At 37.1% G+C, this 23,377-nt stretch overlaps 1 protein-coding gene across 1 annotated transcript in view; it reads right to left on the bottom strand.

The window, feature by feature from the left end:
* Positions 1-22,759, bottom strand: part of LOC147371878 (uncharacterized) — an 80,761-nt gene extending 58,002 nt beyond the window's left edge. Inside the window, exon 1 of the mRNA XM_086400098.1 lies at positions 22,552-22,759. The gene's annotated coding sequence lies outside the window, so the exon portion shown is untranslated. The remainder of the gene's footprint in view (positions 1-22,551) is intronic.
* Between the last annotated feature and the right edge of the window lie 618 nt (positions 22,760-23,377).

The raw sequence follows: 23,377 nt of genomic DNA on the forward strand, positions 1-23,377 counted from the left end.
AACAAAAGGGAAAATCCATGCCACTTTTAGTCAGATGCATTCGAACTTTCCATATGAGCTCCTCCATGCCATTTCTTCTTCCACCTGGTGGAAGATCAAATACCAGTGAAACTATTCAGTATGAAAGACCCAGCCATAAGATGGAAAGGGTCTCGGTTACTGAGTGACTGCATGAAGGGGAGCCTCCCCACCAGCCTCACTCTGAGCAATTTTGTGAGCAGGAAATTAATTTCTACTGGACTTCCCTTGTGGCTCAGATGGTAAAGCGTCTGCCTACAATGCAGGAGACCTGGGTTCTATCCCTGGGTCGGGAAGATCCCCTGGAGATGGAAATGGCAACCCACTCCAGTACTCTTGCCTGGAAAATCCCATGGATGGAGGAGCGTGGTAGGCTACAGTCCATGGGGTTGCAAAGAGTTGCACATGACTGAGCGACTTCACTTGGCCTTGGTCTTGGTGTTAATCTACTGATACTTTGGAATCTGTTGGTTACTACAGCCTACCTTACCTTAACTAACACAGAGTGAAATACAGTTTCCTGGTCTGTACTCCAAACTTGGTCAAACTCTCTGGAAGGAAACCTAAGTATCTACAATTTTTTAAGTTCTCCCATGTGATTCTGATATATCTGGTCTTTGACAACAATATACTTAATTCCACATTCCTGTCTAAATCCTTCTAGTTAGGTATATTAAGGAGAGGTTTTCCATTTTCAGTTTTGCCTGAATTTTAAAAAATGCCATGAATCAACAATGTTTAGTGATTTAGAAAAAGTTTTACTTATGTTGTGATTTGTTTTGAATTCAATCCATTTGACCGAGGGAATTCAAGATGTATTTCTCATGATCAGGAGTCCGGCCTATCTCTTCCTTCCCTGTCTCCTACCACCAATCCATCCATCCATCCACCCATTATATCTGTCTATCTCCTGTCTCTTCTACACATCTATATTTGCATTTATCATTCTACCTATCAGAGCAGAACTTACCCCAAAGTATTTTCTGTCAATTTTATTTTATATATATATAAAATTTTTTCTCTGTGTAATTCCTTGGAAATAACATGTAGCAGTTAACAAGAGTGAAGCAGCTGTTGATGCATTTGATTATTTTGGAACTGTGACTGATCTCTAGATCTTAAGGCGGAGGGGGAACATTAAGAGATTTTGTACTTTAAAACTGAGATCTTGTTTTCTTACATTATTTCATCCTTTAAAGTGTATTTTTTTCTGAATGAAATTGATTATGGAATCTTATCAAAGTGATAAGTTTGATCTTTTTATCAAATGCCTTGAATGTTCATAATAGGATGACACCCTTATTTGTTTAGAGGGTAAATGAAGATAGACTTTAATATCCAGATCCATTGCTAATTAGTAGGGAAGCATCATATAAGGATAGCAGGGACTTTACATAATTAGGTCCTTTAATTCTCTAGAATAATCTTACGAGGTAAGTCCTGTGTTTATCCTTATTTCATATGAGGACATTGAGGCTTGGAAGCATAAAAGAACACGCCAAAAGTTTCATACCAAGTAGGGGGTGATGTTGGGATATGGACCCAAGTAAGCTGCCGTCTATAGGGTCGTACAGAGTCGGACATGACTGAAGCGACTTAGCAGTAGCAGCAAGCTGATTTTAGGCTCTGTGCCTTTAACCACTATCCACACTGCCTATTTTAAGAGGCATATGATTTTCCTTGGGGGCCTCTGAAGTGGCTCAGATGGTAAAGAATCTGCCTGCAATGCAGGAGACCAGGGTTTAATCCCTGGGTTGGGAAGATCTCCTGCAGAAGGGAGAGGCTACCCATGCTGGTATTCTTGCCTTTAGAATTCCATGGACAAAGGAGCCTGGCAGGCTGCAGTCCATGGGGTCACAAAGAGTTGGACAGGACTGAACAACCAACACTTTCACTTTCATGATTTTCCTTACCACTCTATGGGTATGTTAATTTTATTGTTTCATAACAAATTACTACAGATTTCAGAGCTTAAAACAACACGTACTTATTATCTTCCAGTTTCAGTGGTTTAGGAGTACAGATTCAGGTTAGCTGGGTCCTCTGCTTAGGATGTCACAAAGCTACAGTCAAGGTATCAGGCAGGTTTGGAGTCTCATCTGAGTTTCAAGTTCCTCTTCCAAGCTCATCTAATTGTTGGCAGAATTTGTTTCCTTGTAACTGTAAGAACTTATTATGGCAACTAGCTTCTGCAGAGCCAACAAGAGACTCTGACCTCAGTGAAGTCTGAAATCCTCTTTAAAACAGCTTCCAACTGATTAATTCAGGGTCACTGGATATAATCTCCTTTTTGATGAATTTGTCGATTAATTTAGGACTTTAATTACATCTGCAAAGTCCCTTCACTCTTGCCATATAATGTAACCTAATCATATTTGTAATACCCGGGGCAGAGATCTTGGGGGTTATCTTAGAATTCTGCTATGACATGGCACAATGAGTATGTCTTATCCCTTTTTCTGTGGGTGAAGGAGATAGGTAAATATCATCATACTTAAACAATGAGATGATATTTCCCTTAGGGCTTGACTCATCAACCTCAGCTTATAAAAATATCAAGGATTTCTTTTAAAAATATTTATACATAAAATTCTCCTTCTTTAACTCTGTCTAGAACTCTTCCCATTGAAGGAAGGTTGATGGTATAAACAAATTATTCTTTTGAAATTATTATTATAAATTTACTCTGCTGATTAGTTTTCCAGGATATTTCTTAAAATCACCTAATCAGTTTAGTCATAAGATCAGTCACTGGGTGAAAATCAAACTCCATGGTGTGGCCAACTAAGATGCCCTCCTATGCTAATCAAACATTCCGTGTTATCCTTATCTCTTATCACTGCCTTCTCCTCCCATCATTTTATTCCAAGTCACTTTTATGCTTCTGGACCTGTACATGATGTACCTATATACAGTTGACACTTGAACAACATGGGTTTGGACTGCATAAGTCTGCTTATGTGTGAATTTTTTGTTTTTCGTAAATACATGCTACAGCACTACATGATCTGGGATTGGTTAAATCTGTGGATGTGGAATCACAGATATGAAGGGCTGACTATGAAGTTATACTCAAATTTTCAACTGCACTGAGGGTCAGTGTTCCTAACCTTTGTATTGTTCAAGGGTAAACTACCCTTGTACTAAAATTCCCATGCTTAATTTTACCTGGAATACCCTTTATATCTCACTCCTATCTCCACACCAGTCTACCGGTAAATTCTCTGTTTCTTCAAGACCTGGCTCATATGTCCCTTCTTTTGTAAAACATTCCCCAGTTCCCAAGCAGAAAAATAAGAGTAGAAGCTATAGAAAAAGGACTTGAGTTCTAAGTCCAGCTGAAAAGTAAAAATGAAGGGTAATACTGATTTGAATACTGAAGAGCTCAGTTTCATTCTGGGTTTAAGTATGTTCTAAAAAATACTTTAGAAGAAAATAAAGTGCTAAACTAAACATATAAATGTGGACTCTTAACATGTGTTCTACCATTGAAGAAGTTGAGCAGTAAAATAATGTCAACTCTGCCTTCTGGGATTTCACTTGCTCCTCTGACTCTCCACTGTGAAAGAAACCTGAGCTCTGTTAGGATTTCATTCTTGTCTGAATGGAAGGATGCTTTAAAGGGGGGTAGTGCTGAAAGGACAATAAAGTCAGCTTTGAGATACTCCCACTATCCAACTTGGAGCCATTGGCATTAAAAAATAATTATTCATAAGCAAGTTGAGTTCATGATTTTATGAATTCATAATGATATTCAAAATTGTAAAGTTCACAAAAGACATTGTAATACAAAAGGAAGTAGATATGCTTAATATTTTATTAATTTTAGGAGAATGGTGAAATTGATAGATGTGAGTTTATTCTTTCTTCTACTGAGTATACGACCCTTTATAAAGCATAGATATGTATTTTTCTTCACTTCTATTTGTAGGCAAGATAAAGAGAGTTGTGAGTAATCCCAGGAGTTCTGATAGAGTAAGAACTATACCAAGAATAAGAAAGATTGTGACAGTACTATAGGAATATATGTGTAGAAAGAATGTTTTGAAAGAAGATAGATTCACCACATTACTCAAGAGTAAACTCAATCTTTCATTTTCCAGGAAACAAAACCTCTTGAATGATGGTCCAATTATCAAGAGAAGCTAACAAGGCATCATTGATTCTAATAATGCTAATGAATCATGCCAAAATTATTATAATAGTGAAAGGACACACAGTATGTCTTGCTGGCCAAGTAAACTTTTAAGAATGTTTCATTTCAGGAAAATTTGCCTGATTGCCAGTCACAAAAACAATGTAAAAGCTGTAGGCTCATTGAAAAGACCCATTGATTTAATAAGTGCCGTGTGACTCTAAAAAGACAAAGGGAGGTAGGGATGGCAGAAAGATGATCACTGGACTAAGTCTGAATCACTCTGGAGTTTCAGTCAGACCCCAGGTCTGACTGAATTAATTGATCAGTAACCCAGAATTTGCAGATTTAGCTGGTCTGAGATAGTATTTCTTTTGTTGATGGCTAAAAGTTACTTTAACAGTGGAAAGGTATTAACTAATTAGAGAAATATGAATAAATGAGTCAATAGTTTGTAATATGCTAAAGAGGGTACAACCATTACAACTTTAACCATTGAGATAACTTATGTTCTACTTTTCCTGTTATTCTACTTGTCTGCTTTTAGTGTACAATATTATTTACTTATATTTTATTTATTTATTTAGTATATTGCTTATTATCTACCTCACTTTTTCTCATCCTTTTCCATCCTTGCCAAGTAGGAGGGCAAGGGCCATAGTCCACATTTTTAGCCACTTTTGGAGGTTTGATTGACAATCAGAATTTGTAGATATTTAATATATACAGCTTAATGTGTTTAGGATAAGTATACCTCTGTGAAACCATCCCCACAGTTAGTGCTGTAAACTTATCCATCATCTCCTAAACCTTCCTTGTCTGTTTTGATCACCTCTGCTGTATCTGAAAATCCCAGATAATACACATCACACAGTAGAGGTTCACCACATGTTTATTAAATAAACAAATAAGTGTTGTCTTTTTATAGTTTTTGTCTTTATGTAAGTTGTTTTAAGGTTTTGAATCGCTTAGAAAAAATTAACATATTTAGACTAATGTCTAGCATTCCAAAGACCCATGTAGACTCAAGTGATACATCATTTTTGGAGGGAACCAGACCACTTATGGAGGAGTCAGAGGGCTCTGATATGCCTTGCCCTTTCTGCCATGTGATTACATCTGCCCAGCCTTTCTACCTTTAGAAAGAGCAGAGGAAGAGAGAGGAAGCTGGAAAGATTAAACATTTATCCAAGGAAAAATGCATATGGAAGAGTCCATTTTAAAAAGGAGTGACTTTAATGTCTAACATTGGCAAATTTGAAAGAGTGTTTTCCACCCCATGGTACCGAGTAATGTGGATGTTTATGAGGAAGAGTAGATCTGTGATAGAAAATGAAGAAGCTGAATTTTCTTGATATACCTAAGTAGTTGAAGTTTCTGTCTCTGCTACCTGTGGGGCATATTCAAGCCCTGCCAGGTGTGAGGGGGATGACCTCAATCTCAATCTGATTCTATAGAGTGGGATGGTTTCCAATACACCCCAGCCTTCTATCCTCAGGTGTGAGCAAAGCTTGACTGTCCTACAAATTGGCCCTGGAGAAGGAAATGGCAACCCACTCCAGTATTCTTGCCTGAAAAATTCCATGGACAGAGGAACCTGGTGTGCTACAGTCCATGGACTCGCAAAGAGTTGGACACAACTGAGCGACTTCACTTTCTTTCACTTTCCTACAAATTGGCGCTATATGTAAACTAGCATAGCCTTAGATATTGCTGAAAATGATGGACAGGGAAGCCTGGCAAAATGCAGTCCATGGGGTTGCAAGGGGTTGGACACAACTGAGCGACTGAACTGAACTGATTGGAGCAAGGGAGTCATTCAAGTCTGGAAAAGGAAGAATTCTATTTGACCCAGGTTCAGGAAGGGGAGAATGTGATGGGGGATCCCTGAGGGGCACATACATACAGAAAGGAGTAACTGGGGGTGGGAAAAGTGAACTCTGCTATGCTCATGACATGGTCTTTTTCTCCATGTTTTTTCCTGTATGAATTCACAGAAGTTAGGTGCTCAGTGTAGAATAATAGGATCAACTTCTATGGGATCACACCAAGCAGCTCCTGGAAGATGGCTCAGAGCCCAGTGCATGCAGGTTTTTCTTCTGAAGCCCATTCAACTCTATTAAAGAATAATTTTGTTCCCAAAGGTATCGCAGCATAAGAACAGTCAGAATTGGCTGATTTAAAAGATGATTTTCATCAATTAGACATAACTGGGGCTCAACAACACCCATACCTAAAGAAACAAAACCTAAATATTAGAATACATCAAAAAAGCTGAAGGTGAGGAAGTAGAAATAAAATAATGAGCTATATTAGACAAAAAATAGACTTTAATAATTTTAAGACAATGCAGAACATTTCTATAATACAATTATTTCTGGAACTATTCTGAAAAATAAAAGAGAAACTGCAATTATTACATACATACTAGAATAATGTAAATAAACATTCTAAGCAATGTTCCCCCTTCCCAATTAGCTCTTAATATCCAGAATAATTGCACAGTATTTTGGCCAGATTGTGAAGATAATTTTCTCATCTCTCTAGTTTACTGTTACCAGTTCAGAGAGATTTGGAAGTAGTCCGAGGAAACATGCTGGTATTTCCTGCTGTACAAATGCAGTATTAGTCATGATCAGCCTCAAACCAACGAACACCATTTTGGATGTAGAAATATCAAGTTGATTCTAAATAATATGTATAGTTTCTCTCAAAATTCCTCATTTATGAAATGAAAGTTAGAGATTTTTATTCATTAGGGAGCCATGTAAGGTGCCATGTCCTGCAGAGGATAAGGATAGACCAATTGTGTTCAGTTCCAAGCCTAATTCAAGCCATTGCAGCAAAACTAGTTAAAATAATTTCTTTAAACCATGAAGATCAGTAATTCACCACCTCTTCCATGTACACACTCTTATCACAGGAAAAAAAAAAACAAAAAACAACATTGTGACTTAAGTGAGAAAGAAAATAGAAATGAGAAAGGGGTAGTTGGAAGAAGGATGGTAGAAGGAACAGCAGAAATTTGAATTGTTTTACTTTACACACAATTTTTATTCTTAAGATCAAAATACCGTTCATTTGTGAGGAGATCTCATTGGCCTAAGGTCAGTAATCCAGTGCTGTGCTGGTTCCTGCCTGTGCATGCGCACTCTCTCATCATTCCTCCTCGACCAAATGTGCACTTGCTGATTGGAGTGAGGGAGGTGGTCCTGGTTTAGGGAGATGTTCACTGATCTATATGCAAATTGAATTCAAGACCTTGGCCTCATTGATTCAGGACTAGTTCATTCCTCATTTTCTGGATAGCAATTGCATTAATCAGACAGTATTTTTCTCAAACGTCACCAGGAGAGGAAGCATCACAATTTATCACTGCCAGCCTATATCAGTGTTTAATTGAATGTTTAACCTAAATCAATAATTAATTAATAAACGTATGTAGGTGAACATTGTTGAGAAGATGTTTGGGGATTTCATTCTTATAAAACATGACAGTTTTCCTCTCTTAACTTCTTCCTGTCCTTATTTGTACATATCTTATTTGCTTTAGGAATAAATTCGTTTTTGAAAGTAGCTACCCAGAGATCTCAGACTGTAAAATTAGAGAATCTCCAAAGCACAAGTTTTTTTTTTTTTCCCGTTTCTTAATGTCTTTTGCCCTCTAGTGGTAAAATCAGGGGGCTTTCTGTATTTTCATTTGAATCCTCCAAAGCAAAACATTTCATTAAAATAGAATACAGAAAGCATTCATCATAATTAGCTACTTATTGGAAATAAAGTGCTTCAGTATAGTTTATTCGATACTAAGAATGTGAAGTAACCATAGAATAATAAAGAATATTGTGGTTGGCAAAATTGGCCTAACCTTTCTAGAGCCTTTATCTTATTTCCATTTCTCCACCTTCACTTTTTAAAATGAAAACTTCTTAATTGCACAAGTACTTACTGCATACAAGCCAAGTCTTCTTTGCTGCTAAATTACATCTAATACCTTGCCCAGAAATGGAGCTCCCTGAAATCTGTTGCCTTGAACAATATACACAAAATTAGACTGTAAGAAACTCAATATCCACTGGGGTCGAATTATCACTAGAACTTAATTTACAGAAAAATTACATCATTACCTGTATCATATCCTCTAAAAATGTGAGCAATAGTTGGAAAATTAAAATACTGAGTCAGAGAGAGGGAATATACTGATCGGGGGGAGCATTTATGTAAAGAATGTATCTTTCCATGTACATATTTTAGCTTTTCATAAAGTAAAATGTATATTTAATGTTTTTATTTTGAGAAGAAAATATTGTTTTATTTGAAGAGGGTGTAAACTGTCCCTTTTAAAACAAACTTTTGTAACCATAGATGACAGAGTTTTTAAATACCTTTTTATTCTTTTCAATAGTTTTAATTTTTAAACTTTTTACTTTGAAATAATTTCAGGCTGATAAAAAGTTGAAAAAAGTATAAAATACAGTACAAAATTCCCATATAGTCTTTAGCCAGGTTTCTCAAATGTTAATACCTTACTTAACTATGTACAATTTTCAAAATTAGGAAATTAGCATTGATACTATGCTATTAATTAATCTATAAGCCATCATTCAGCTTTTGACAATTATCTCTAATGCTCTATGATCCTCGTTCCAGATTATGATTAAATTCATAATGATTGTATTCATATTATATATATGTGGTAAGAATACCACAGAAGTGATATTATGAGCTTCTCAATGTATCATACAGGGAGTCCATGATGTTGATAGATCCTATTATTGATGATGTTAACTTTAATCAGTTGGTTAAGGTAAGTGTTTGCAGGATTTCTCCACTGTAAACTAATCCTTTTCCCCTTCATACTTAATTAGTATCTTATAAAGAGATACTTAGGAGAAAGCAATGGCACCCCACTCCAGTGCTCTTGCCTGGAAAATCCCATGGGCGGAGGAGCCTGGTGGGCTGCAGTCCATGGGGTCGCTAAGAGTCGAACACGACTGAGCGACTTCACTTTCACTTTTCACTTTCATGCATTGGAGAAGGAAATGGCAACCCACTCCAGTGTTCTTGCCTGGAGAATCCCAGGGACGGGGGAGCCTGGTGGGCTGCCATCTCTGGGGTGGCACAGAGTCGGACATGACTGAAGTGACTTAGCAAAGAGATACTTTAAGACTGTAAATATACTGTTTCTTATTCTGTATTGGCCCACTATTTGCTGATCGGTGATTTTTACATGTTCATTATTTTCTGAACATTTATTAATTAGAATTCCATAAAGAGTGCATTCCCTTCTTTACTATTTATTGATTATTTAATTATTTATGTATATTGGTATGGAGCTTGGATATTTATTTTACTCTATATGTTATAATTCATTGCTATCATTATTTATTTTATTCTTTAAATTGGCCCAGATTTGATCATTGGAAGCCTCTTCCAGTTGACTTCTGTGTCCTTTCAACATGTGTCTATTGTTGCTGTTGTTATTTTGAGTACTTAGACCATAAAGTGTCTGCCTACAATGCAGAAGACCCAGGTTCAATCCCTGGGTTGGGAAGATCTGGAGAAGGAAATGGCAACCCACTCCAGTATTCTTGCCTGGAAAATCCCACGGATGGAGGAGCCTGGTAGGCTACAGTCCATGGGGTCTCAAAGAGTTGGACACAACTGAGTGACTTCACTTTCACTTTCTTTTTCTTTCTTGTATCTCAAGGTTTTCCAAGCTAATTTTATGCTTTTCCTGCCCTAGCCTTGAGATCAGTCATTTCTCCAAGAATCCTTATTTTGTTTTGTTTGTTTTTAAAATTAGAGAATGGTGTCTGGAAATCAAACTCTCTTTGCTGTATGCATTCTTTGCTATTGGTGTCATTGATTCTAGGCCCTCTCAGCAAACAAAGGCAAAAATATCTGTGTATGTGTAAACATGCACACATATGCATCATCTAAACATGCACATATATGCATCATCTAAATCTATGTATCCATGTGTGATTCTATCAATCATCTACCATCATCACGAGTTTTTACATTTAATCCAGTCTGACACCCCAGGATTTATTCTAGCCTTCCTCTTTTCCTCATTTGTAACCCCTTTCTCTGACAGTAAGAAATCTGCCTCTCATCACTCAGAGTTTACTTACTTATCTTAACAATCCTAAAATGTACATGAGTGCATTTCAGAATTACTAACTCATGCCATTTTGGTAAATGAAGGAACTTACTAATAGTGTATGATGTTTGTAGATGTTTCCTTTTGCCTTTAGTCTTTAATCTCAGAGTGTATCATCAAGATAGTGATTTTCAAACATTTATTTCAGTTTGTTGTTTTCTCTTCCACTCCTTTCAGTGTAGTCTGTAATAGAGTTAGGCTCATCTGTTATTGTTTGTATTATATTTTGGGTTCTTCCCTCATTCTGCTTGACTTGAATCATGTATTTATACTGTCATGGTTTCTGAAAGTCAGAATGGCACAGTGTCGTACCCAGAGAACTGCTCCTTCTCTGCCTCCATGATGTCTGTACTCAGTACCTCTCTCCCTTATCCCTTATCTTATTAGATTCTGGGTTATCTTTTCTGTGTTTCTTTTGGCACAAACAAGCAGATAAATGTTTGTTTTATTTCTCTCTTTTCTCTCATGAAAGGTGACACACAAAAGGCACTCTTTTGCACTTTTTTTTTTGGGGGGGTGTCTTTTTTAACTTAATGTATCTTGGAAAACAATCCATGTTAGTTCATAGAAATCCTTTTTTACTTTTGTCTGTTACACAACTGTTCACATGTACATAACTTATTTAACCACTCTCATGTATTTAGATAATTACATTGTTCCCAATATTTTGTAACATCAGTGTTGAGGCCAGTAACTCTTTGCAAGTGTATTTTTGGATTATTGGAGGTATATCAGGGTAAATTCCCCAAAGTAGATTTGCTGAGTTGAAGGGTAAATAGTTATGTGATTTTCTTAGGTATTGCCAAATTTCCCTCTGAGAATACTGTACCAGTTTATGTATGATAATGCCTGTATCCCTAACAGACTGTGTTGTCATATTTTTAATTGTAACCAGTCTGATAACAATGTCTCAGTATAGTTTTAATTTGTATTTCTGTAATTATTAGTGTGGCTGAACATCTTTTTCTATCTTTAAAGGTCATTTTTATAACTCTTTTTGCGAATTGTCTGTTTATGTCTTTTCTCATTTTAATGGATAAAATTTTTTTCTCTCAGTTTTAAGAGTTCTTTATCATCAGTGCTTGTACTTTATCTGTAGTTTAATCTATGTTGTAAACATTTTTCCAAGTTTTTTAGTTGTGTTTGACTTTATTTTTTTATCATGCAGAAAAAATTGTTTCATATAGCCATTTATCAGTTTGTTTTAATTGCCTCTGAATATTGAGTCATAGTTAAGAAATCTTTTCCTACACCAAGGCTAAAAGAGGAATTCACCAATGTTTTCTTCTAGCACATAAAATTTTTAAAAATTAGATCCCTATTCCTTTTGGAGTTTATACTTATACATGGTATAAAATGTAGAGCTAAATTTGTTTTATTCCAAATGATTATTCTGCTGTCCCAGAATAATCTATTAAAATTACCATATTCTCCTAGTAATTTGGGATGCCACCTTATCATATACTAAATTTCCATATGCACTTGGGTTTATTTCTTGGCTTTCTGATCTACTCTCTTTGCTTGTCTATTCATGTGTCAGTGTCACACTGTTTTAATTAGATGACTTTATAGATTGTTTTATAACTGAGCTAGACCTTCCTCCTTGCCTTTCCTTTTTAATATCTTTTTGACTATTCTTACATGGGTTTGTTTTTCCACATGATTTTTTAAATATTAATTTGTCTGCAATAGTGGTAAAGAACTTGCCTGCCAATGCAGGAGATGTAATAGGCACGAGTTTGATCTCTGGGTGGGGAAGATACCCTGGAGGAGGAAATGGCAACCTACTCCAGTATTCTTGCGTGGAGAATCCCATGGACAGAGGAGCCTTGCAGGCTAGAGTCTGTAGAGCTGCAAAGAGTCAGATGTGACTGAAGTGACTTACCACACATGCACCTCCATAAAAACGTTTATTCATGTTTTTGTTGGGTTTGTGTTAAATTTTTCATTAACTTAGGTAATTGACAGTTTATGATGTTGAATCCTAAAAAACTGGGAGTGTCTTTCATTTGTTCAAGTCTCTTTTCATAGCTTTCAGGAAGTCTATGTCTTTCCTCATAGAGTTTGTATACCTTTCATTTAAAGTTTATTGCAAAGTGTTTAATCTTTTTCTTATTGTAAATTGTAATTTTTATATGTCTTCTAACTAGTTATAAATAATATATCTGTAAAATAATTTTGGTATATAATGCTTTTGTTCTGCTACCTTTAACTTATTTTATCATTTTAGTTAGTACCTTTTCTTGACTTGAACCAGAAATAAATTTTTATCATGTTAATAAGCCTTTGAGATTTGGTTCATTTATTTATTTGTTAACCAATTCTAATACAAGACAGATATAATTTTATTCCCATATTAAAATAAAGAAGCTGAGACCAGAGATAGAGACAGATGAACCTAAGGTCACAGAGAGCAATGGGCAAAACTAGCTTTTTAATCAAGATTCTCTGCTTTTAACCACTGCATAATATTTTCTCCTCAAGGGTGGACTCCCCAAATGTCTCCTTTTAGTTTCACTCAATTCTGTGAACACAGAAGACTATACAAGATTTTGTAGCTATAAAAGCCATAAAAGCTCAGCCCTGGTCTACCTTCCAACGTGTTCCCAGCATGCAATCAGTGTGATCTTTCAAAAATGAAAATAGTTTATGCCATCCCCCTTCCTTAAATCTTTCAGTGTGTGGATGTTGGTCTCAGGATAGAGGCAGAGCTCTTTTGCATGACCTCTGCTTTACTCTCCACACTCAGCGTCACCCCGTGTTTGCCACACGGGCACTGTAGCCACAGTGAAGTACCTGCAGAACTCGTCCTCCTGCATCCCATTTAGACAGCATCTCCTCTGGGACGTCCGTCCTGATCCCTGCGTTGTATTTCCCTTCCAGCCCTCTTAGTGCCTCTTGCTAACCTTGGCCACATTGCTTTTTAAACACTTATTTATTGACTGTCTTAAAAGCTCTTGAAGGCACAGACTATGTCATTTAGATTCCAGATTGTACCATCCCTCGAGCACTTAATATGTATTGCTGAGTGAGTGAAAGAATAAATAAATATTGTTTTATAACTCCAAAAAAATTACTGCATACTCATATATATACTTTAGAATATGTTATTTCCTGAATGGGCAATGATTTGCTTAATATCCTCAGGATTGTCAGCATCATGGACTGTCATGAACTTTTCAAGCTTTAAAGAGAAGCCTCAAATCAGTTATCTATGTTTTTTTTTTAAAGAAAATAATTAACTGACATTTTTTCTTACCATTTACTTTCTTTTCTGTATGGGAATGATTTGAAGTTGTCATTGGGATGAGTATTTCCCAGCCTTTTATAAAATGCAAATCTGAAAATCTTCTTTGCAAATCTGACTGCCATTTCTAAAAGGCATCACTTTCTGTCAAAAGTCTTGTCCCTCTCTGGCAATCAGTGTTTAACAAGTACCAGATGTATTCTCTGAACTATTTTTATTGGCATTTGGTAGTAATAGGAGGTGTTATTTATTGAGGTATTATTTATGTCTGTTAGACATAAACATATTATATACAGATTTTTTATGAAGCAGATTTAGTTTCACCATTTTACACTTAAAGAAATTGAGGCATACAGAAGTTATGTAACTTGTCCCTTGTACCTTAGACCCAATTAGTAATAAAAGGAACTTATATTGACCTTTAGAGGAGCCGAAACAGAGTACCTATTAAATTGTCACAGACCACTTCCTTTATCTATATTTCACTCTGTTACACCTCCTGGAACATGTAGTGTTGTATGTATGTCTGTTTTATCTCCTAAATAAGACCTAAGATTCCTCTTTTGAGGAAGTGCCTTATTTCTTTAGGCTCCACAATTTCTAGCATAGTGCTAGACACTATTTAAGAAGTGTTATCACTTCATAAATACGTGCTTTAATTCTTCCCCTGGTCTTAGGAAATTGTATATAGGGGTTTTAACAAGTTAGGGTAAAGCATATATTTTCCTTTAAATCTCAAAATTTGTTGATCCAATAAATGAATTTATGATTGAAGAGATCCCGATGACATCACTCATCTGCTGTCCCTCTTTCCCTACCAGATGGGTATAGTGATGTTTTGATGTATACTAATGAAACTGGGTGCCCTGCAGCCCATTTGCTTTGCATCAACACTGGTTAAGACAGCGTTTACTTAACTCATTCTCTTTCCTAGCTTCCTCTCTTGAGAGCCATGACACTTTTCTGAGGGTGGGGTAGGAAGTTTGTTGTCACTGTATGAAGGTGTAGCCAAGCCTCAAGGACATTCTCTACTCAGCTGTGTACTCCAGTTCTCCTGTAATGATGAGTACCTTCCCCAGCTGAAATGTCTCCTTGTGCTTGGGAAGTTAAAATATTCTTTTATGACACAATGGATGGGGTTTTGGAGGTCATGGTGGTGCCAGTCTTCAACTACAAGAAAATAACAACATTACCAAGACCCTACATCTTTCATGCAAACAGATGCCAGCAAGCTACCAGACATGCCTATACATGTCTGAATTTACTGAAAGTATGTTTACAAATCATATCTGGAAAGTTACAATTCCATTATTATTCTCTCAAACTAACATTAAAATCAAGAAACCTAAAAGGAAAATGATTGTGTATATTAAATTTCTTCATCAAAGCTTCTATTGTAAGATAAAGTCTTCCTAGGAGAATTCCCTGGTGATCCAGTGGTTAGGACTCTGTGCTTTCACTGCTGAGGGCACAGGTTCAACCCCTGGTTGGGGAACTAAAATCCCACAAGCTTCACTGTGAGGCCAAAAAAAAAAAAAAAAATCTTCCTAGAATTTTGTTATATTATCCTTTTTATTAATAAGTGCTTTTTGTTCTAATCATTTTGGATTACAAAAATAATACATGTTCATGATAGAACTATTGAAAAGCATAACTATATTTTAAGTATTTAATAATTCACAATATCTTCACTCATTGTTAATAGTTTGGTATCTTTTCTTTGTCTAAGTAGCTACCTGGATAAATAGACTTCAAAATGGAGACATAACTAATGTTGATATGCATATATAGATCTGTAGTTTATTTCCACTGACTGAACTCATGAACATTTTTCAGATCACTTAAGATTCTTCAGTGACCTTTTAAGAAAGCTTTATGATGTTGTATAACTACATTATGTTCCATTTAATGATATGACAAAGATTTTTTGATGCTTTCACGGAGATGAACACCAGATTGCTCTTCCAAATCTTATCTGAATAAGAGAGGAAAGTACGCCATGAACTGCATAAGACAGGGAGATTTTCTAAAAAAAGAAAAGCCTTCATCTGCCCAATAAAATCCTGAAATTAAAAAATAAGGAAAAATAAATCCTTTTTTATAAAAGACCCCAGAACCTAGTTGCTTATCTGAGCTTCATCAACGTGATGCAAGTCCAGTGGAGTCCTATTTATGTCTGAAACCCCTCACCATGGTACACGGGCAAGAAAATGACTAGAGGATATCTTTGTCAGGTTTTCAGCTAATTCATTTTCTTAGGCCAAGCTGCAAATATCACAGATACAAACTTAACATGTGGTATTCTGGCTGTTTGTGGTGGTTATCAACTAGTGGGGAGACTAAAGGAAAAGAAAATTAGGAAGCCAAGAGATGTTTTCTAAGCCTTAAAACTGACACACAGAGATTGCCTCTACTTACACAAACAATTTACCTTTTCTTTTTTACTGTAAGAAGCAAACACTTGCTTTGAGATATATTTACCCAGAGAAAAATGGTGACTAATTTGTCAACCAAAATATCATGAACTAAAGGGAATTAGATTAGTCCTAAAAGAAGTTAGATGGGGGAATGTAGCAAGAGGAATAAAAGAAAAACTTCACTTTGGTATTCTGTAAAATGCAGCATACAAGGCTTTTATAGCCTGGAAATGCAAATAAAATCTTACATACTATTGTATACTTGTTGATGGTCTTTCTAGTAGTCATGTACCAATGGTAAAGCTGGACAGTAAAGAGGGCAGAGCACTGAAGAACTGATGCTTTTAAACTGTGGTGTTGGAGAAGACTCTTGAGAGTCCCTTGGAAAGCAAGGAGATCAAACCAGTCAATCTTTAGGAAATCACCCTGAATACTCTTTGGAAGGACTGATGCTGAAGCTGAAGCTCCAGTACTTTGTCCACCTGATGCAAACAGCAAAGACCCTGATACTGGGAAAGATTAAAAGCAGAAGGAGAAGAGGGCAAAAGAGTATGAGATGGTTGGATGGCATCACCAATTCAATGGACATGAACTTTGGCAATCTCTAAGAGATGGTGAGGGACAGAAAAGCCTGGGGTGCTACAGTTCATGGGCTTGCAAAGAGTCAGACATGACTTGGTGACTGAACAACAGCAAAACCTATTAAATTGAAAAGGTTTAAAATACTTCATATAGACATGGATGTGGACATATGGAAACACAAACTTCCGAGGAAACGCAGACCAGTTGTATAAGTTATATAACAACTTAAAAAGCTAAAAGTATATATGCCATCCAATGGAGTTCAGGGAAAGCCAGAGATAAAATAAGGTATTTTTTTGTTTGCTTTATATTTTAACTTAATAAGTTACTTCAAGGTTAAATGTCTTGCATCCTTTCTAAGACTTAGAAGAGAGATTCTGGAGCATAGGTGTACAAGGGTAGGACAATGGGAAAATTTATCTTCTGCATACGTATTAAAGGGGTGCATTGTCAGTAGCGAATGTAAAAACAGAAATATAACCAACTAAAAGCCAGTCTTCTTTCTTATTATCACCATAAAACAATAGTCCTTCTTGAAAAAGTTTTTTGTTTGTCTGAGTTCTTTACAATTGCTGTGATTATTACACATTTTAAAACTACTTATCCTTTGATTATCATGTTTCCTATGTGGAAATTAATTCAGGGAATTTTCAGTTATACATTCAATCCCTAGCAGTCATGGACCCAGATATCCCCCTATATATTAGGGGATAATGAAATTGAAGGGAGGTTTTCTAGAACAGGATAGATTTCACCGAATTGGTAGGTGAAGGGAAGAAGCCAGTGGAAAGGGACGGATGGAAGAGCAGGGGTGTATATAGTTAATGCATCAGAGTCTATAGGCTTCTGTATTTGTGGCTCCCTTTGCTTCACACTCTCAAATGACTCTGGACCTTATCGTGACTTTGCTTGACCAATAGGACGATAACCCTTGTAATGCAAAAAAGAGACTTGTAAAGTGCTTGTCCACAGGAGCTTGCTCTATTTTGTGGCCTTTAGGGGCATCCTGCAATTGCTAACACATAAATAGGCCCAAACTAGACTCCTGGATGATGAGTAATACGTGGCCTAGCCAGTTTTATCACTCTAGCTGACATCAGTCCAATTTACAGACATGTGAATAAGGCCATTTTAGACTATCCAGTTCCAGACAAGCCTCCAGCTGGTCACTGAGGTGTGAGTAAATACAGCTGAAATTAGTCCAATCTGGCTCTTCTTACAAGAAATATCCAGTTTACCTTTAGACTTGTGAGCAATGATGTATGGTGGTGGTTCTAAGATACTAAATTTTGAAGCAGTTTGTTACACAGCAAAAGCTAACTGATACAAGGTTCTTGAATAGGTGAGTAAGGATAGGATAGAACTCAGAGGTAGAAGGGATAGATTAGTACTGAATGTCAAATAATATATACAGAACTATGTTCAAATCCCCTAGCCTCCATATACATGCACACATGCTTGCATGTGTGCACATGCGTGTGCGCACACACACATACACTCCTTCCCCCACTTCAGGATCAGGGAAAGAATGCAGACTCTGAACTGAGACTACCTAAATGTTATTTATTTTTGTCAGAGTATAGTTATTTACATTGCTGTGTCAGTTTCTGCTATACAGCAAAGTGAATCGGTCATACGTATACATATATCTTCTCTTTTTTTGATTGCCTTCCCATTTAGGTCATCACGGAGAACTGAGTTCCCTGTGATATGCAGTAGGTTCTCGTTAGTTATCTGTTTTATACACAGTAGTGTATATATGTCAGTCCTAATCTCTTAAGCCATGCTACCCATCTCTATCCCCCTGCCACTGCCTTTCCCCCTGGTATCCATATGTTTGTTCTCTATGTCTGTGTGTCTATTTCTGCTTTGCAAAGAAGACCATCTATACCATTTTTATAGATTCTATATATATATGCATTTAATACATGATATTTGTTTTTCTCTTTCTGACTTCACTCTGTAGACAATTTCTAAGCTCATCCATGTCTCAGCAAATGATGCCGTTTCATTACTTTTTATGGCTGAGTAGTATTCCATTGTGTATATGTACCACATTTTCTTTATTCATTCTTCTGTTGATGGACATTTCCATGTCCTGGCTATTTTTTAAGCATGCTTCAGATTATATTGAAGTGTATATCTTTTTGAATTATGGTTTTCTCTGGGTATATGTCTGGTAGTGGGATTGCTTGGTCATAAGGTAGTTCTATTTTTAGTTTTTTAAGGAACCTCCATACTGTTCTCTATAGTTTCTGTGTTAATTTACATTCCCACCAACAGTGTAAGAGGGTTCCCTTTTCTCCACACACTCTCCAGTATTTATTGTTTGTAGATTTTTTTGATGATGGTCATTCTAACCAGCATGAAGTAATACCTCATTGTGGCTTTGATTTTCATTTCTCTAATAATTAATGATGTTGCGCTTCTTTTCATGTGTTTGTTGGCCATCTGTATGAGACTACCTAAATATAAATTTTTATTTGTTCTTTAGTGGTTTTGTTTGTTGGCCATCTCTATGAGACTGCCTAAATTTAAATCCTTGTTTTTGTTCTTTACTGTTTTGTTCTTTACTGGCTGAGTGATCTTGGGCACACATCTTATTCATCTGTAAAGCAGAGTTGATAGTATTTACCTCATAAAGGTGTTGAAAAGATTAGGTGATCTCATACATGTAAGGACTAAGCTCATAATAAACACCTTTTAAATGCAAGCTATGTAGGTACCTCAGTGAGGATATAGCATAATCTGAGATGAAGTGGTAGGGAAGACTGAGGGAGTGATTATCGGCTAACATCAAATCTTCAAAAAATGCAGGATGTAAGATGTTATCATACAGTAAAAGGAAGAGCAACAAGAATTTGAGGATAAAGAGAATGGTGGAGAAATTTTAAGAAGGTGGTTTTAGAGGAATTTTTTAAAATAGTTGAGTAGAAATGATAGTTCAGTTCAGTTCAGTCACTCAGTCGTGTCCGACTCTTTGCGACCCGATGAATTGCAGCACACCAGGCCTCTCTGTCCATCACCAACTCCCGGAGTTCACTCAAACTCACGTCCATTGAGTCGGTGATGCTATCCAGCCATCTCATCCTCTGTCGTCCCCTTCTCCTCCTGCCCCCAATCCCTCCCAGCATCAGAGTCTTTTCCAGTGAGTCAACTCTTCGCATGAGGTGGCCAAAGTATTGGAGTTTCAGCTTCAGCATCAGTCCTTTGAATGAACACCCAGGACTGATCTCCTTTAGGATGGACTGGTTGGATCTCCTTGCAGTCCAAGGGACTCTCAAGAGTCTTCTCCAACACCACAGTTCAAAAGCATCAATTCTTTGGGGCTCAGCTTTCTTCACAGTCCAACTCTCACATCCATACATGACCACTGGAAAAAACCATAGCCTTGACTAGACGGACCTTTGTTGGCAAAATAAAGTCTCTGCTTTTGAATATGCTATCTCGGTTGGTCATAACTTTCCTTCCAAGGAGTAAGTGTCTTTTAATTTCATGCCTGCAATCACCATCTGCAGTGATTTTGGAGCCCCCAAAATAAAGTCTGACACTGTTTCCACTGTTTCCCCATCTATTTCCCATGAAGTGATGGGACCAGATGCCATGATCTTTGTTTTCTGAATGTTGAGCTTTAAGCCAACTTTTTAACTCTCCTCTTTCAGTTTCATCAAGAAGCTTTTTAGTTCCTCCTCACTTTCTGCCATAAGGGTGGTGTCATCTGCATATCTGAGGTTATTGATATTTTCCCCAGCAATCTTGATTACAGCTTGTGCTTCTTCCAGCCCAGCGTTTCTCATGATAGTTCAGTTGAGATTAAAAAGTAAAAATTTATGGGGGACATACTCAGTACAGCTGTAATTTTCTGCCACAATGCTCAGTAGCTCAGGAGGAGAATTGAGGAGAATAATGGGATTTGAATGGCAGAGAAAGAAATGGTAGCATCAAGGGGCCACTCTAGAATAATAGAATATTCTAGTATTCTGTTGCTAGAAATAGCTGGCTATGGGACCTGAGTTGGCATGGAGGCAAGGGAGACCATAAAAAAACTGATTGGCTGAGAGAACAGTGTGAGGTCAAAGGGCAAGGAGCAGGAGTCATGCAGTCATACGTGAAAGCAGAAGGCTACAACTTTCTTGGTGGATAGTATCATTTTTATCCTTAGTGACTTGTTCCATTGCCTAGAGCCTGTGGTCTTATTATCATATGATTTTGTGTGGTTTTCTTTCAGGAAAACTTATTCTCTCAAATTCTGTAAGGGATACCAAACTTTAAAAGAGAGCTCTGGGTTAAAAATCCAGCCCATTGTGGTGGCTCTCCTCTGAGGATGTTATGCCTATTGTATCATCTGTCTCGACTACTGAAACTTTTCTACAGGTGACCATTATTATCCTGCATGTCAGAGCACCAAGAAAGAGGATTTTCTCTAGCACTCAGGGGTGAATCTGGGGGTCTGTGTTAATTAAGCCACATTCAAGCATCCCCCACTCTCCTGAGTGAGCCTGTGAACTCCTGCTCCTCTTCTCTGCCTTCATAGGTTCTGTCCATTTTCCAAACCCAACCCATGTTCTCAGCCCCGCAGAGTTCTTCCTAGTTATTCCAGCCCAATACAGTGTCTCCCTTCTCAGACCCATTATAACAACTCATCTGACACTTAGCACATGACATATTTTATTCCAGGTTATTTTTTTAACCTAAGAAGCAATACATTTTGAAGCTAGAAGGGGTTTCAGTGAATACCTAATTCAACTCCCTCATTTTGCTAATGAGAGAATTGAAACCTAGATGGGACAACCAAGACTAGAATCCAGCCTGCCTTTGTCATTATTTGGTGATTTTTCTACTGTTACATCTATGCCCTGAGAGGACATCAGGTTCCTCAAGACAAGAACTTTTAAAATCTATAGCATTTACATGGTGAGATCCTCAGTAGATGTTCACCTACAGTGACATGGTGCTCTACCAAGCTACATGAGTCAGCTGGAAGACAAAGAAATTCTTACGTAGAACAGATTTTACAGTTAAAAAAATCAGATTTTTTTCAAACCCTTAGATGTATAAAGTTTTCCAAATGTATTAGATGATTTTTGTTTGTTATATAGTTTTGTTCCTTTAACTCACTGTTAAGGGTGGTCTTCTTTAAGATGTACATGGGCCAGTTTTGACCAGTATAGATTACAGATAGAGATTTGATCCCAACAGAAGAAAATTCTCCTATCTAACCCTTTAGCCAGTTAACTGGAAGAAGCTTACCTTTGTGGTTATTGATTTTAATTGCATTTCAGAAAAAAAATCAAAGTCAATCTAATAAAAGCATTTTTTACAGTTTAACCTAATTTGGCAGTATGGATTGAAAAAAAAGGAACCAAGCAAAAGCAACCTGCAAGAACACGTACTGGGAGCTGAACAAGTACTGCTACCAGAAGTTACCAATTTCTCGCATTTTGAATTTTAATTATATCAAAAAAATCAATCTTTTACCCAAGATTATTCAGGCCCTATATGAGGCCTGGTACTCATCACTTTGAACTACTTCATTGAATCTATCTGAAAGCTGAGTATGGAGCCTTCGTTCTCAGTCCAGCTAGTCCACCTGTGGCCATGTTAAGATGACATTCTCCAGAATCTCTCTATCAAAGCTTACTGTGAACACTATGCAATCTAATCAGCTCTACATGCACATTTCAAGGTGGTAGTTCTGAAATCCCAGGAAAGGTTTGTGAGCTTCCCGAAACAGAAAAATCCTTCAAGTGATCCTTCCCCTGAGCTCAGTTGGGGTTTTCTGGCCATGAAGACCTTCTTGCTTCTCTCCACCACAGCATTCCTCCTACTTCTCCCTCCCTGCCATCAGAGAAATGACAGATACTCCCCACTCCCTGCAGGGAGTTTTCCTAGTTTCACCCACAGGAGCCAAAAACCTAAAGGAAAACACATGTATTTGTTTACAGTGTAACTTGCAGAGAGCATTTGCACAGAAAAATGTTCTTACCCTCTTGGTGCTAGTCCACTGTGTATTTGTTTTCCAGACTCATTCTTCCCCAAATGACTACAACTTGTGCTGGCATTTCTCTGAACGTATCTTCAAGACCTCTTTTAGACGCAGAAAAGCTACCTGAATTTGCAGGCAGCTTCCTGTTGGGCTCACGTTTTGCAGCATGCTTGCTTGATGTGCAGAAGGTGGGGAAGGTGTTTGAAAAAACAGGAAGCAGCTGTGAATGTGCGACTTTATTCCTGGAAGCTGAAGGCTGTCTTGAGACAGCTGGACTGTATGTGCTTCCTTCTTTTTCACCCATGAACACTTTTACAAAGCTATTAGATACTCTAAAGACCATGAATGGGCTGCAAAGTCTGGTATATCCATAAACTTGGGTAGTTCTGTTTTCCCTTGTACAGGTTTCTCTGTTTGCTAGGGATATTGATATCCACGGAATGCCTGCAAGGTCAGCTTTCAGAAATTAGTGTTACTGTGGTTAAAGAAACACATAACATGAGCTTTACCTTCTTCACAAATTTTAAGTTTTCTGTGTGGTATTGTTAACTATAGACATGATGGTGTATAGCAGTTCTCTAGAACTTTTCATCTTGCATGACTGAAACTTTATACCCATTTAACAACAACTCCCTATTTCCTCCTGCCCCAGCTCCTGGCAACCACCATTTTACTTTCTAGTTCAGTAAGCCTGACTACTTCAGGTAGTTGAATTATGCAGTGTTTGCCTTCTGTGAAATGACTTCTTTCACTTAGCATAATGTCTTCAATGTTCATCAATGTTGTAGCATATGACAGGATTTCCTCCTTTTTTTTATGGCTGAGA

This window comes from Bos grunniens, chromosome 5, assembly GCF_055505025.1.
Source record: "Bos grunniens cultivar Pamir isolate PY7600 chromosome 5, Bosgru_T2T1.0, whole genome shotgun sequence".
NCBI lineage: Eukaryota > Metazoa > Chordata > Mammalia > Artiodactyla > Bovidae > Bos > Bos grunniens.